Raw genomic sequence first — 12,704 nt, 5'->3', positions numbered from 1 at the left:
CTGAATTCCCCTTTGCATTCTGCCATGATTGAAAGCTTCCTGAGGCCGCATCAAAAGCCAAGCAGATGCCAGCATCATGCTTCCTGTAAAGCCTGCAGAACCATGAGCCAATTAAACCTCTGTTCTTTATAAATTACCCAGTCTCTGCCTCAGCAGGACACACTGGGGTACTCACATAGGGCCGTGGATGTCTATATAGCAAGGCAAGAATGATGTAGCACATGGCCTCAGGGAATAAATGCAGGGGAAGGTCACATAGTGATGTTTCTATTCATGCTAGGTTGCCCTATTTTGGGGTATGATGTTTTGAGCTACAACAGCAAGATAATAATAATAGTAAAATATTTCGCATAGGATACTACATAATTTTTAGGATTTTGGGGGCCTATATTTTATGTACCTATTATATCAACTATGTGAATTAGTGAATATACTATTCTTACTGTGTCTGAGGCACAGAGATTTTAGAATATTTCTCTAAGTTCAAGAGGCAGAGTAAGGACTTGAATGTTCATTTTTCGACGTAAGCCAGTGTTCTTCCAAGTTACTTGCTGCCTTTTGTTTGAGAATATTTGGAATTAAATGTACATTTGACGTAAGTGGAGATTACATATGTTTGGATTCAGACAAAACTGCACTTGTTGTGGGAAAAGAGGCACGGTGTTTTAGTAGCTGAATTTAGACCAGCACATCTCAAAGAGTCCTCTGAGGAACATTAGCTCTATGAGATAATGGTAGGTGTTATACCTTGTTAATTGAGGTTTGACTCAGCCTTAAGTAACAGAAAAAAAAAAATCACAATTACATACACACAATTGAAGATTATTTCCCTCTCACATAAAGAAGTCTAGAGCTAGGCCCTATTTAACTGGTGCGGTGGCCCACAATAAGGAGTCTGGGTCCTGCTGTCTTGCGGCTTTCTTGTCTTTAGTGAGCCACTCCTCCTGGTTCAACTGCTGAGACTGCATTCTGGTCAGCTGAAAGGAGGAAGGAGGCAACTGAAAGATGGGAATTCCCCTTGACTTTAAGGGTATTTCTAACTTGCCACACATATTATGTCCACTTATATGTCATTGGTCAGAACCTAGTTACTTGACCAGAGGTAGCATCAAGGGGATCTGGGCAAGAAAACTTTTTGGCTAAATGGCTATGTACCCAGCTAAAACTGGAATTACTGTAAAAATGAAGAACTGACCCTATGAGATATGAGAACTGACCCTACTATGACTGCTACATGCCCATAAAAGTAAGCTCCATTTGAAAAAGAATTTTTTTTGGTCAAATAAGGCTTAGAAATGCAAGAGTAAATAATGTTAAACAAGTGTCTTTAACACCAGGCTTCTCAAAGATGCCAATGCATATTGCAACACTTTTAAGAGTGGGATATGCTATGTAAAGTTCCTATACTTATTTGACTGTAGAACTCTTGACCCATGAAGTATTTATTGGAATTAATGGTCCACAGAATATACTTTGAGGAAATACTGCTGTAAACTGTTGAATCCAGAATGGATAATTCCTATCTGTTCCCTGCTGCCAAGTTACTTACTGAAGAAGGCATTGAGCCTCCTCTGACTTACTTAACATGATTTTATTCTATTTGTGAGTCAAAGATGTGGTGAAACATACATAATGAGCATGACTGTGGAGCAATTTGCAAATATAAATGATTGTAGAAATGCCAAATAATTAGACTTTAAAGAGGAAATTCTTAAATTTTTGCCTAAAAATATGTTGAGCACTTTTCAGGTAGATAATTCAGCATTCTGTAATACCTCTACTAATGGAGAGAGGGCTTTTGAATAATACAATAATAATAGCTACCAGTTGTTGAGCATGCAGAGAACCCTGCCTCAGCAGACCACACTGGGGTACTCACATAGGGCTGTGGATGCTCCCATGGCCGTGGACCAGGCACTGCTAAGTTTACCCTGTTTTTTTGTATGTCTTCTTTTGAGAAATGTGTATTCAGATCCTTTGTCTCTTTTTTAATTGGTTTGTTTTCTTACTATTATTTGAGTTTCTTTTACATTTTGAATATTAATCCCTTACCAGATGTATGTTTTGTAAATACATTTTCCCATAGTGTAGGTTGTCTCTTTACTCTGTTGATTGGTTCCTTGGCTGTGAAGCTTTTTTATTTTACTATTTTTACTTTTGTTGCCTGTACTTTGGGGTTCATATTCAAGAAATGATTGCCCAGACCAGTATCATGGAACTTTTCCCTTATGTTCTTTTTCTAGTAATTATACAGTAGAGTTTCAGGTTGTAAGTCTTCGATCCATTTTAAAATTTCGTTTTATTTATATTTCAATAGTTTTACAGGAACAGGTGGTGTTTGGTTACATGGACAAGTTTTTTAGCGGTGATATCTGAGGTTTTGATGCACCCATCACTTGAGCAGTGTACACTGCACCCAATATGTAGCCTTTTATCCTTCACCCACCTTCCACCCTTTCCCCCGAGTCCCCAAAGTCCTTTGTATTATTCTTATGCCTTTGCAGCCTCATAGCTTAGCTCCCACTTATAAGCGAGAACATATGATGATTGGTTTTCGATTCCTGAGTTACTTCACTTAGAATAATAGTCTCCACCTTCATCCAAGTTGCTGTGAATGCCATTATTTCATTCCTTTTTTGACTGCATAGTATTCCATAGTATATATAAACCACATTTTCTTTATATCCATTCATTGATTGATAAACACTTGGGCTAATTCCATATTTTTACAATTGTGATTTGTGCTGCTGTAAACATGCATGTGCAAGTATCTTTTTCATATAATCACTGCTTTTCTTCTGGATAGATACCCAGTAGTGGGATTGCTGCATCAATGGTAAATCTACTTTTAGTTCTTTAAGGAATTTTCATACTGTTTTCCATAGTGATTGTACTATTTTACATTCCCACCAGCCGTGTGACAGTGTTCCCTTTCACTGCATCCACACCAACATGTATTATTTTTAAAATTTTTTTTATTATAGCCATTCTTTCAGGAGTAAGGTGGTATTGCATCATGATTTTAATTTTCATTTCCCTGATCATTAGTGATGTTGAGCATTTTTCATACATTTTTTGCCCATTTGTATATCTTCTATTGAGAATTGTCTATTCATGTCCTTAGCCCGCTTTTTGATCAGATTTTTTTCTCTTGCTAATTTGTTTGAGTTTCTTGTAGATTCTGGATATTAGTCTTTTTTCAGATGTATAGATTGTGAAGATTTTCTCCCACTCTGTGGGTTGTCTGTTTACTCTACTGATTGTTTCTTTTGCTGTGCAGAAGCTTTTTAGTTAAATTAAGTCCCATCTATTTATCTTTGTTTTTGTTGCATTTGTTTTTGGGTTTTTGATCATGAAGTCTTTGCTTAAGCCAATGTCTGGAAGGGTCTTTCTGATGTTATCTTCCAGGATTTTTATAGTTTCAGGTCTTAGATTTAAGTTTTTGACCCACCTTGAGTTGGTTTTTGTGTAAGGTGAAAGATGAGGATCCAGTTTTATTCTTCTACATGTGGCTTACAAATTATCCCAGCACCATTTGTTAAATAGAATGTCCTTTCCCCACTTCATCTTTTTGTTTGCTTTGTTGAAGATCAGTTGGCTGTGAGTATTTGGGTTTATTTCTGGGTTCTCTATTCTGTTCCATTGGTATGTGTGCCTATTTTTATATCAATAACATGCTGTTTTGGTGACTATGGCCTTATAATATAGTTTGAAGTCAGCTAATAGGATGCCTCCAGATTTGTTCTTTTTGTTTAGTCTTGTGATTTGGCTATGTGGGTTCTTTTTTGGTTCCATCTGAATTTTAGGATGATTTTTCCTAGTTCTTTGAAGAATGATTATGGAATTTTGATGGAAATTGCACTGAATCTGTAGATGGCTTTTGGCAGTATGCTCATTTTCACAGTATTGATTCTACCCAACCAACAGCATGGAATGTGTTTTCATTTGTATGTGTCATCTATGATTTCTTTCAGCAGTGTTTTGTAGTTTTGCTTGTAGAAGTATTTCACCTCCTTGGTTAGGTATATTCATAAATTTTTTTTTTTGCAGCTATTGTAAAAGAGGTTGAGTTCTTGATTCTCAGCTTGGTTGCTGTTGATATTTAGGAGAGATACTGATTCGTATACATTAATTTTGTATCTTGAAACTAACTGAATTCATTTGTCAGTTATAGGAGCTTTTTGGATGAGGCTTTAGGTTTTTCTAGGTATATGATTATATCATTGGAACAGCGACAGTTTGACTTCCTCTTTACCAATTTAAGTGCCCTTTATTTCCTTCTCTTGTCTGGTTACAGTGGCTAGGACTTCCACTATGTTGAATAAAAGTGGTGAAAGTGGACATTCTTGTCTTGTTCCAGTTCTCAAGGGGAATGCTTTCAGCTCTTCCCTGTTCAATATAATGTTGGCTGTGGGATAAAAAAAGACATAGATGTCTTTTATTATCTTAAGGTTTGTCCCTTCTGTGCTGATTTGCTGAGGGTTTTAATCAAAAAGCGATGCTAGATTTTGTCAAATGCTTTTTCTGCATCTATTGAGATGATCATGTGATTTTTGTTATTAATTATGTTTATGTGGTGTATCATATTGATTGACTTGCATATGTTAAAACATCTCTACATTCCTGGTATGACATCTCTGCATTCCTGGTATGAAGCCCACTTGATCATGCTGGATTAAGTTTGGTATGCTATTGGATTTGGTTAGCTAGCATTTTGTTGAGGAGTTTTGCATCTGTGTTCATCAGGGATATTGGTCTGTAGTTTTCTTTTTTTGATATGTTCTATCCTGGTTTTGGTATTAGGGAGATACTGGCTTTACAGAATGATTTAGGGAGGACTCCCTCTTTCTCTGTCTCTTGAAATAGTGTCAACAGGATTAGTACCAATTTTTATTTGAATGTCTGATAGAATTCAGCTGTGAATCCATATGGCTCTGCACTTTTCTTGGCAATTTTTAAATTATCATTTTAATCTCACTGCTTGATATTGGTATTTTCAGAGTTTCTATTTCTTCCTGATTTTATCTAGGAGGGTTGCATATTTTCAGGAATGTATCCATCTCCTCTAAGTTTTCTAGTTTGTGTGCATAAAGGTGTTCATAGTAGCCTGGAATGATCTTTTGTATTTCTGTGGTATCTGTTGTAATATCTCCATTTCATTTCTAATTGAGCTTATTTGGATGTTCTGTCTTCTTTTCTTGGTTAATCTCACTAATGGTCTATCAGTTTTGTCTTTTTAAAGAACTAGCTTTTTATTTCACTCATCTTTTGTATTTTTTTGTTGTTGTTGTTTCACTTTTATTTAGTTCTACTCTGATCTTTGTTATTTATTTTCTTCTGCTGCATTTGGGTTTGGTTTGTTCTTGTTTCTCTAGTTCCTTGAAGTGTGACCTTAGATTGTCTATTTGTGCTCTTTCAAACTTTTTGATACAGGCATGTAATGCTATTAACTTTCCTCTTAGCACTGCTTTTGCTATATCTGAGAGGTTTTTGTCACTATTATCGTTCAGTTCAAATAATTATTTAATTTTTAACTTGATTTCATTGTTGACCCAAGGATTACTCAGGAGAAGATTATTTAATTTCCATGTATTTGCATGGTTTTGGGGGTTCCTTTTTGCAGTTGATTTCCAGTTTTATTACACCATGATCTGAGAGAGTACTTGATATAATTTTAATTTTCTTAAATGTATTGAGATTTGTTTTGTGGCCTATGATATGGACTATCTTGGAGAATGTTCCATGTGCTGATGAAGAGAATGTGTATTCTACAGTTGTTGGGTAAAATGTTCTGTGAATATCTGTTAAGCGCATTTGTTCTAGGATATAGTTGAAATCCATTGTTTTTTGTTGATTTTTCTCTCTTTATGACCTCTCTAGTGCTGTCAGTGGGTTACTGAAATCCCCCACTATTATTGTGTTGCTGTCTATCTCATTTCTTAGGTCTAGTAGTAATTGTTTTATAAATTTGGGAACTTCAGTGTTAAGTGCATATATATTTAGAATTGTGATATTTTCCTGTTGGATTAGTCCTTTTATCATTATATAATGTCCCTCTTTGTCTTTTTTAACTATTGTTACTTTAAAGTCTGTTTTGTCTAATATAAGAGTAGCTACTCCTGCTTCCTTTTGGTGTCCATTTGCATGAAACATCACCCTTTACTTTAAGTGTATGTGAGACCTTATGTGTTAGGTAAGTCTCTTGAAGACAGCAGATACTTGGTTGGTGAATTGTTATCTACTCTGCCATTTTGTATCTTTTAAGTGGAGCATTTAGGACATTTACATTCAAGGTTAGTATTGCGATATTGAGATGCAAGGTTCTATTCTATTCATTGTGCTGGTTGTTGCCTGAATATCTTGTTTTATTTTTCATTGTGTTAACTGTTTACAGGTCCTGTGAGATTTATGCTTTAAGGATATTCTATTTTGGTGTATTTTGAGGATTTGTTTCAAGATTTAGAGGTCCTTTTAGCAGATCTTGTCATACTGGCTTGATAGTGGCAAATTCTCTCAGCTTTTGTTTGTCTGAAAAAGCCTGTATCTTTCCTTCATTTATGCAACTTAGTTTCACTGGAAACAAAATTCTTGACTGATAATTGTTTTGTTGAGGAGGCTAAATATAGGTCCCTAATCCCTTCTGCCTTGGAGGGTTTCTACTGAGAAATCTGCTGTCAATCTGATAGGTTTTTCTTTATAAGTTATCTGATATTTTTGCCTTATAACTCTTAAGATTCTTTCCTTCATCTTAACTTTGGATAACCTGATGACTATGTGCCTAGGTGATAATCTTTTTGCAATGAATTTTCCAAGTGTTCTTTGAGCTTCTTGTATTTGGATGTCTAGATCTCTAACAAGGCCAGATTTTCCTCAATTTTTCCCTGAAATACGTTTTTCAAACTTTTAGATTTCTCTTCTTCCTCGAGAATACCAAGATTTTTACATTTGGTCATTTAACATAATCCCAAACTTCTAGGAGGCTTTGTTCATTTTCTTAAAATTCTTTTTTCTTTGTCTTTGTCAGATTGGGTTAATTTGAAAGCCTTGTCTTCAAGCTCTGAAATTCTTTCTTCTGCTTTTTAAACTCTACTGCTGAGACTTTGCAGTGTATTTTGCATTTCTCTAAGTGTGTCCTTCATTTCCAGAAGTTGTGATTATTTTTTATTTATGCTATCTATTTCTCTGAAGTTTTTTCCATCCATATCCTATAACATATTTTTGATTTCTTTAAGTTGTCATTCACCTTTCTGTGGTGCCTCCTTGAGTAGCTTAATGATTGACTTTCTGAATTCTTTTTCTGGCAATTCAGATATTTGTTCTTGGTTTGGATCCATTGCTGGTTAGCTAGTGTGATCGTTTGGGGATATTAAATAACCTTGTTTGGTTATATTACCAGATTGTTTTTTTGTTTTGTTTTCTTCTCATTTGAGTAGACTATGTCAGAGGGAAGATCTAGGGCTCAAGGACTGTTGTTCAGATTCTTTTGTCTCATGAGGTGCTCCCTTGATGTGGTGTCCTCCCCCCTTCCCCTAAGGATAGGGCTTTCTGATAGACAAACTGCAGTGATTGTTATTTCTTTTCTGTGTCTAGCCACCCAGCTCAGCTACCAGCCACTGGGCTGGTAACTAGGGAATGTCTGCAAAGGGTCCTGTGATGTGTTTCATCTTTAGGACTCTCATCTGTGGATATCAATCAGCACTTGCTCCAGTCGAGGTATCAGGGGAGTGAAGGGGACTCTGAGAAAGTCCTTGGTTGTAGTTTTGTTTAGTGCACTGGCCCAGTGTTGGTTGGCCTCCAGGAAGGAGGAGGCACTTTCAAGAGAGCATCAGTTGCAGTGGTGTAGGGAGGATACAAGCTGGCCGTAACGGGACTTATCGTGGCCTCTGGGGGGTGGGGGTTGTGGTACTCAGGTTGATGGAGTTACATTCCCAGGGGGGATTATAGCTGCTTCTGCTGCATCATACAAGTTGCCATTGTAGTTGGGGAAAGTCAGCAGGGACAGGCCTCACCCAATTCCCATGCAGCCAGCAAGGTCCGTCTCACTCCCACCATGTCCCCCCAGTAGCACCAAATTTATCTCCAGGCAGTCGGTGAGCAGGCTAAGATTTTGGCCCTGGCTACAAGCCTTCCTGCTAAGAAAACAAGCAGGGCTTTCAGGTTTTGTTTCTGTTTGCTTGCTGTGGCTTTTGTGTTTCTGTCTGCAATCCCAGATCACCTCCTCCCCGAGATTTGGTCCAAGAAACTTTGCTTTGATTGAAATTGTTACAAAGTTCAGTGGAAGTTTCCTTCTTCCTGCGGTCTTTCCCTAATTCCACTGGGAGCCCTCCCCAAGGACCCTTGTGAGACAAAGTCAGAAATAGCTTCACTGGGGACCAAGAGTGCCCACAGGGCTCTTCCCACAGCTTCCTCTACTCCTATATTTTTCCCGGCTCTCTAAATTCATCTCAGCTCTCAGTAAGGTCAGATCCTCTCCCATAATTTGATCCTTCAGGTTTCCCGGTGAGGTGTGTGTTCGGGGTCAGATGTTCTCCCTTTCACACTTTGAACACTCACAGCTTTTTAGCTGTCTCACGGAGCCTGCAGCGGCAGGCACTTCCATCCATTTTGAGTTCATTTTCGCATATGTTGTGAGATAAGGGTCTAATTTCAGTCTTCTACTTGTGAATATCCAGTTGTCCCAACACCATTTATTGAAGAGACCATCTTTTCCCTTTTGTGTTCTTGGCACCTTTGTCAAAATCAATTGACCAAACAAAAATGCATGGATTTATTTCTGTGCTCTCTAGTCTGCTTCATTTCTCTATGGGTCAATTTTTATGCCAGTACTATGCTATTTTGACTCTTATAGCTTTGGCCATCAGGTATTTGAAAAAACACTCAAAATTGCCAACCATCAGAAACTGCAAATTAAAACCATAATGAGATATCTGTCATCTCACACCTATGAAAATACCTATCAAAATGACAAAAGAAAGTGTTGCAGACAATGTGGAGAAGAGGGAATCCTTGTACATTGTTAGTGGGAATGTAAATCAGTGCAGCCATTATGGAAAACAGTAAGGAATCTTCTCAAAAAATTAACAGTAGAACTATCTTATGACTCAGCAATCCCACTATGGAGTATATGTCCAAAGAATATGAAACCAGGATGTTAAAGAGACACCTGCAGTCCCATGTTCATTGCAGCATTATTCGCAATAGCCAAGATAAGGAATCAACCTACATGTCCACTAGTAGATAAACCGATAAAGAAAATGTGGTATGTAGTCACAGTAGATTGCTATTTACTTAAAAGGGAAGAAAATGTTACCATTTGCAACAACACAGATGAACATGGAGGACATTATGTTAAGTGACATGTGTCAGATAGAGAGACGGATACCATAGGATCTCATTTACATGTGGAGTATAGAAAAAGTTGAACTCATGTAAATAGAGAATAAACTAATGGTTACCACAGGCTGAGGGAAGGAGGTTGGAGAGATGTTGGTCAAATGATAACAAAATTTTAGCTAGAGAGGAGGAATAAGTTCAATAGATCTATTGTACAACATGATAATCGTAGTTAGTAACAATGTATTCTGTTATTGAAAACTGCTCACAGAGTGGATTTTGTGTACTCTCACCACATAAAGAAATAACTAAATGAGGTAATGTGCATGTTAATTAGCTTACGTTAGCCATTCCACAATGCATACATATTTGAAAACAAAATGTTGTATGGAATAAACATATACAACTTTTATTTATCAATTTAAAAAGTAAATAAATACTTTCTGATTAAATTTAAAAATTAAATAAATAAATAAATAAATAAATAAATAAATTTACCTGGCAATGGCGCTGTTCTTCCCTGGCTTTCACTCTTTCAATCTTTTCCATGGCTGGATTACATCTTTTTTTCCCTTCTTTGTCTTCCATCTTATCCTCCTTCGTCCTCACTTTCTGCATATAACCTGTTTACTACTCCACGGAGTACTCAGAAGCACTCCAGAGAGAACTTCCAGACTTCTCCTCCCTTACCTGCTGACCAGCCTTTAGACCTGCATGCTTCATTTTATCAACTGTGAAGAAGAATAAGTACACACATTGGAATAGAGATTCCAATGTCAGTCCCTCTCCTTGGGCACTAAATTTTATCCCTCTTGCCCACTAAAGAGCATTACTGCCATACTTTCATCTCGCACATCGCCATGTATTTCCTCTTTACTGGTCTGTTCCTCCCATTAATACACAAACCTTCTTCTTCCCCACCCCATCTCAAAAAAAGAAAAAGAAAAAAAAACCCCTACTCTTTCTCTTCACTCCGTTTTTCTCCTCCAATTTACTAGAAACACTTTGCTGCCTCCAAGTTTTCTCCACTCTTCATCTTTAAAGCTCTCCAGTCAGGGTTTTGCCCCTACCTCTCCTCTTAAACTGTTCTTGTCCAGGTCCTCAGTGATGGTCATGTTGCTAAAAGCAATGGTCACTTCTCAGCCTCCTCCCTCATGGTGTGGTAGGTTGTTCCTTTCTCATAGAGTTTCATCATTTAGCTTCTGGAACATTGCTTTCTCCTGATTTTCTTTCTACCTCAGTGGGCAATTTTCTGATTAAAAAATACAGTACAGAAGTCATTTACTGTGCCAAAATAGAGTGTCCATATGAAGTCTTTTTCCAGATTTGAAAAACAAAGCAAACTCTTCCAGAGCAGGTTATTTAGATTCTCTGTTAGTTGCTTCAGGTATAATGATAAGGTTTTGGACTGCATTGTCTTGAAATTATCCTGCACTGTCCTGATTCTTGGAAAGCATTATATGGTCTGAAATATGCCAAGCAAAGAGGCAAAATACTGAATGTTCCAGTGTACAACCCATTGTATTCATACTGGGGTCTTAGGTTAATCTCATAGCTTTTCTAAGCCTTAGTCAGCTCATCTCTTACATGGGGAATAATAAAATCTTGTCGGCCTATCTAAACAAAATGGCTATAACAATAAAAACAAATGGAATTATATGAAATTACTACTATATGATAAGAAAGGGAATGATTACCTCAAATCTTAGAATGAAAGAGGCAAATTCACAAAACAGCAGAATATTTTACTATATAGATTTTATGATGTGATATTCATTACCTCTCTCAGTCATCTCCATTATAGAAAATGGCAACTTTGTCTTTCCTGTGGCTCCGGCTAAAACCTTGCTGTGATCCATTTTGTTCTCTTGCTCTCACAGTTAACCCAATAGGAAAATAGTTCTATTTCTACCTCCAAAATCTCTCTGCAATCCAACTGCTTCTCACCAATCTCACCACAATTTTCCACCGTCTCCGTGATACGTACCACCAGCATCCTTCATCAGGACTGTTGCCATAGCAGCCCAGTCTCTAGCTTATGCCTTATCACGTGTAGTCCATTCTCTACAAATCAGCCAGAGTGGTCTTGTTAATTAACATTGGTGGTTATGTTACTTTTTTGCTCAACACTTTTTAAAGGCTTTTGATTTCACTCAAACTAAAAGGTGAAATCCTCACAATGGCCTCTAAGAGCACACTCCTCTCTTTTTTACACCTCTGACTCATCTATTAATGCTGTCTCCCTCCTATATGTGACTGTAGACACACTGGCCTTTCAGTTCATTTCTTCTGGCAGAAACATACTTTTCTGAAATTTCCAAATGATTAACTCCCTCCATTTCTAAAAATTTTTGCTCAAGTGTCATTTTCTTAGTGAGACTTACCCTGGCCACTCTATTTAAAATTGCAATCTGTTCCATCACTGGGACACTTCTAATCTTCTCTCCTTGGTTTATATTTTTCTTTATCATTGTCATCCTCTAACATTCTATACTATTTATTTATTTATTTATTTATTTATTTATTTATTTATTGTCTCTCTCCTTTTTCCAGTGCAATGACACATACATTTTTATCTTTTTCTTTTTCCCCACTAAGATATCTCAAGCACCCAAGAGAGTGCCTGGTACACAGAAGGTGTTAAATATTTCTTAAATGTTAAAAGATTTAGTTCAGAAGGCAATACTGCCAAGTGAATATTATGTCTATTATATCAGTTTTTCAGCTACATAAACTGAGCTGTGGAGGCCAAATGACTTCTCCAACACCAGTCAGCGAGGAAGCTGCTTGGCTGGGGATCAAGTCACAATCTTTGCATTGTACTACTTTTGTGTCTCACTTTGTATGATGATTCCGATTGCTATGTCCAAAGTCAGAGAATGAGAATGTTTCAAAAAGAGGGGATTGCCAATGGGCCCAAAAGCTTTTAGGAATGCCAGAAAGAAGGAAGATTGTGAAAAAAAATCTATGGTTCTAGGTGATAGTGACCTTTGCCAAAGATATTTCAGTAGTACTAGAGCCAAACTCAGAAAGTGGTGGATGAGGGAGTGAATGGAAAGTAAGTAAAAGAGAGTGAATAGTTGATACTCTTTAAAAATTCTGGGGATGAAAAGAAGGAGAAAAGACTATAGTTATATGTAACAGATTTACTTTGTTCCTCTAAGCTCATTAGAATTGGGTTTCTGTGGTTTGGAGAAAAGAAATACTGACTATTAATAGGCTCAAGTATATCTAACTCAGTAGACAGTGGGGTGGGTTGGGGAAGGGGGGGCGGAATCCCAGGACAGCTTTGTGGAAAAAATCATGTGTTCACTGGGTTTAAGAAATGAGTAAGAATTAGGAATTAGCTAGAGGAAGTGAGGGGATAAAGG

At 37.1% G+C, this 12,704-nt stretch overlaps 1 protein-coding gene across 5 annotated transcripts in view; it reads left to right on the top strand.

Moving 5' to 3' along the window:
- LOC105477421 (NOP2/Sun RNA methyltransferase 3) overlaps positions 1-12,704 on the top strand; it is a 258,079-nt gene that overhangs the window by 128,816 nt on the left and 116,559 nt on the right. The window lies entirely within an intron of this gene.

This window comes from Macaca nemestrina, chromosome 2, assembly GCF_043159975.1.
Source record: "Macaca nemestrina isolate mMacNem1 chromosome 2, mMacNem.hap1, whole genome shotgun sequence".
Lineage (NCBI taxonomy): Eukaryota > Metazoa > Chordata > Mammalia > Primates > Cercopithecidae > Macaca > Macaca nemestrina.
Note: the sequence above shows the minus strand (reverse complement) of the source record. Positions and strands in the feature narration are given on the sequence as shown.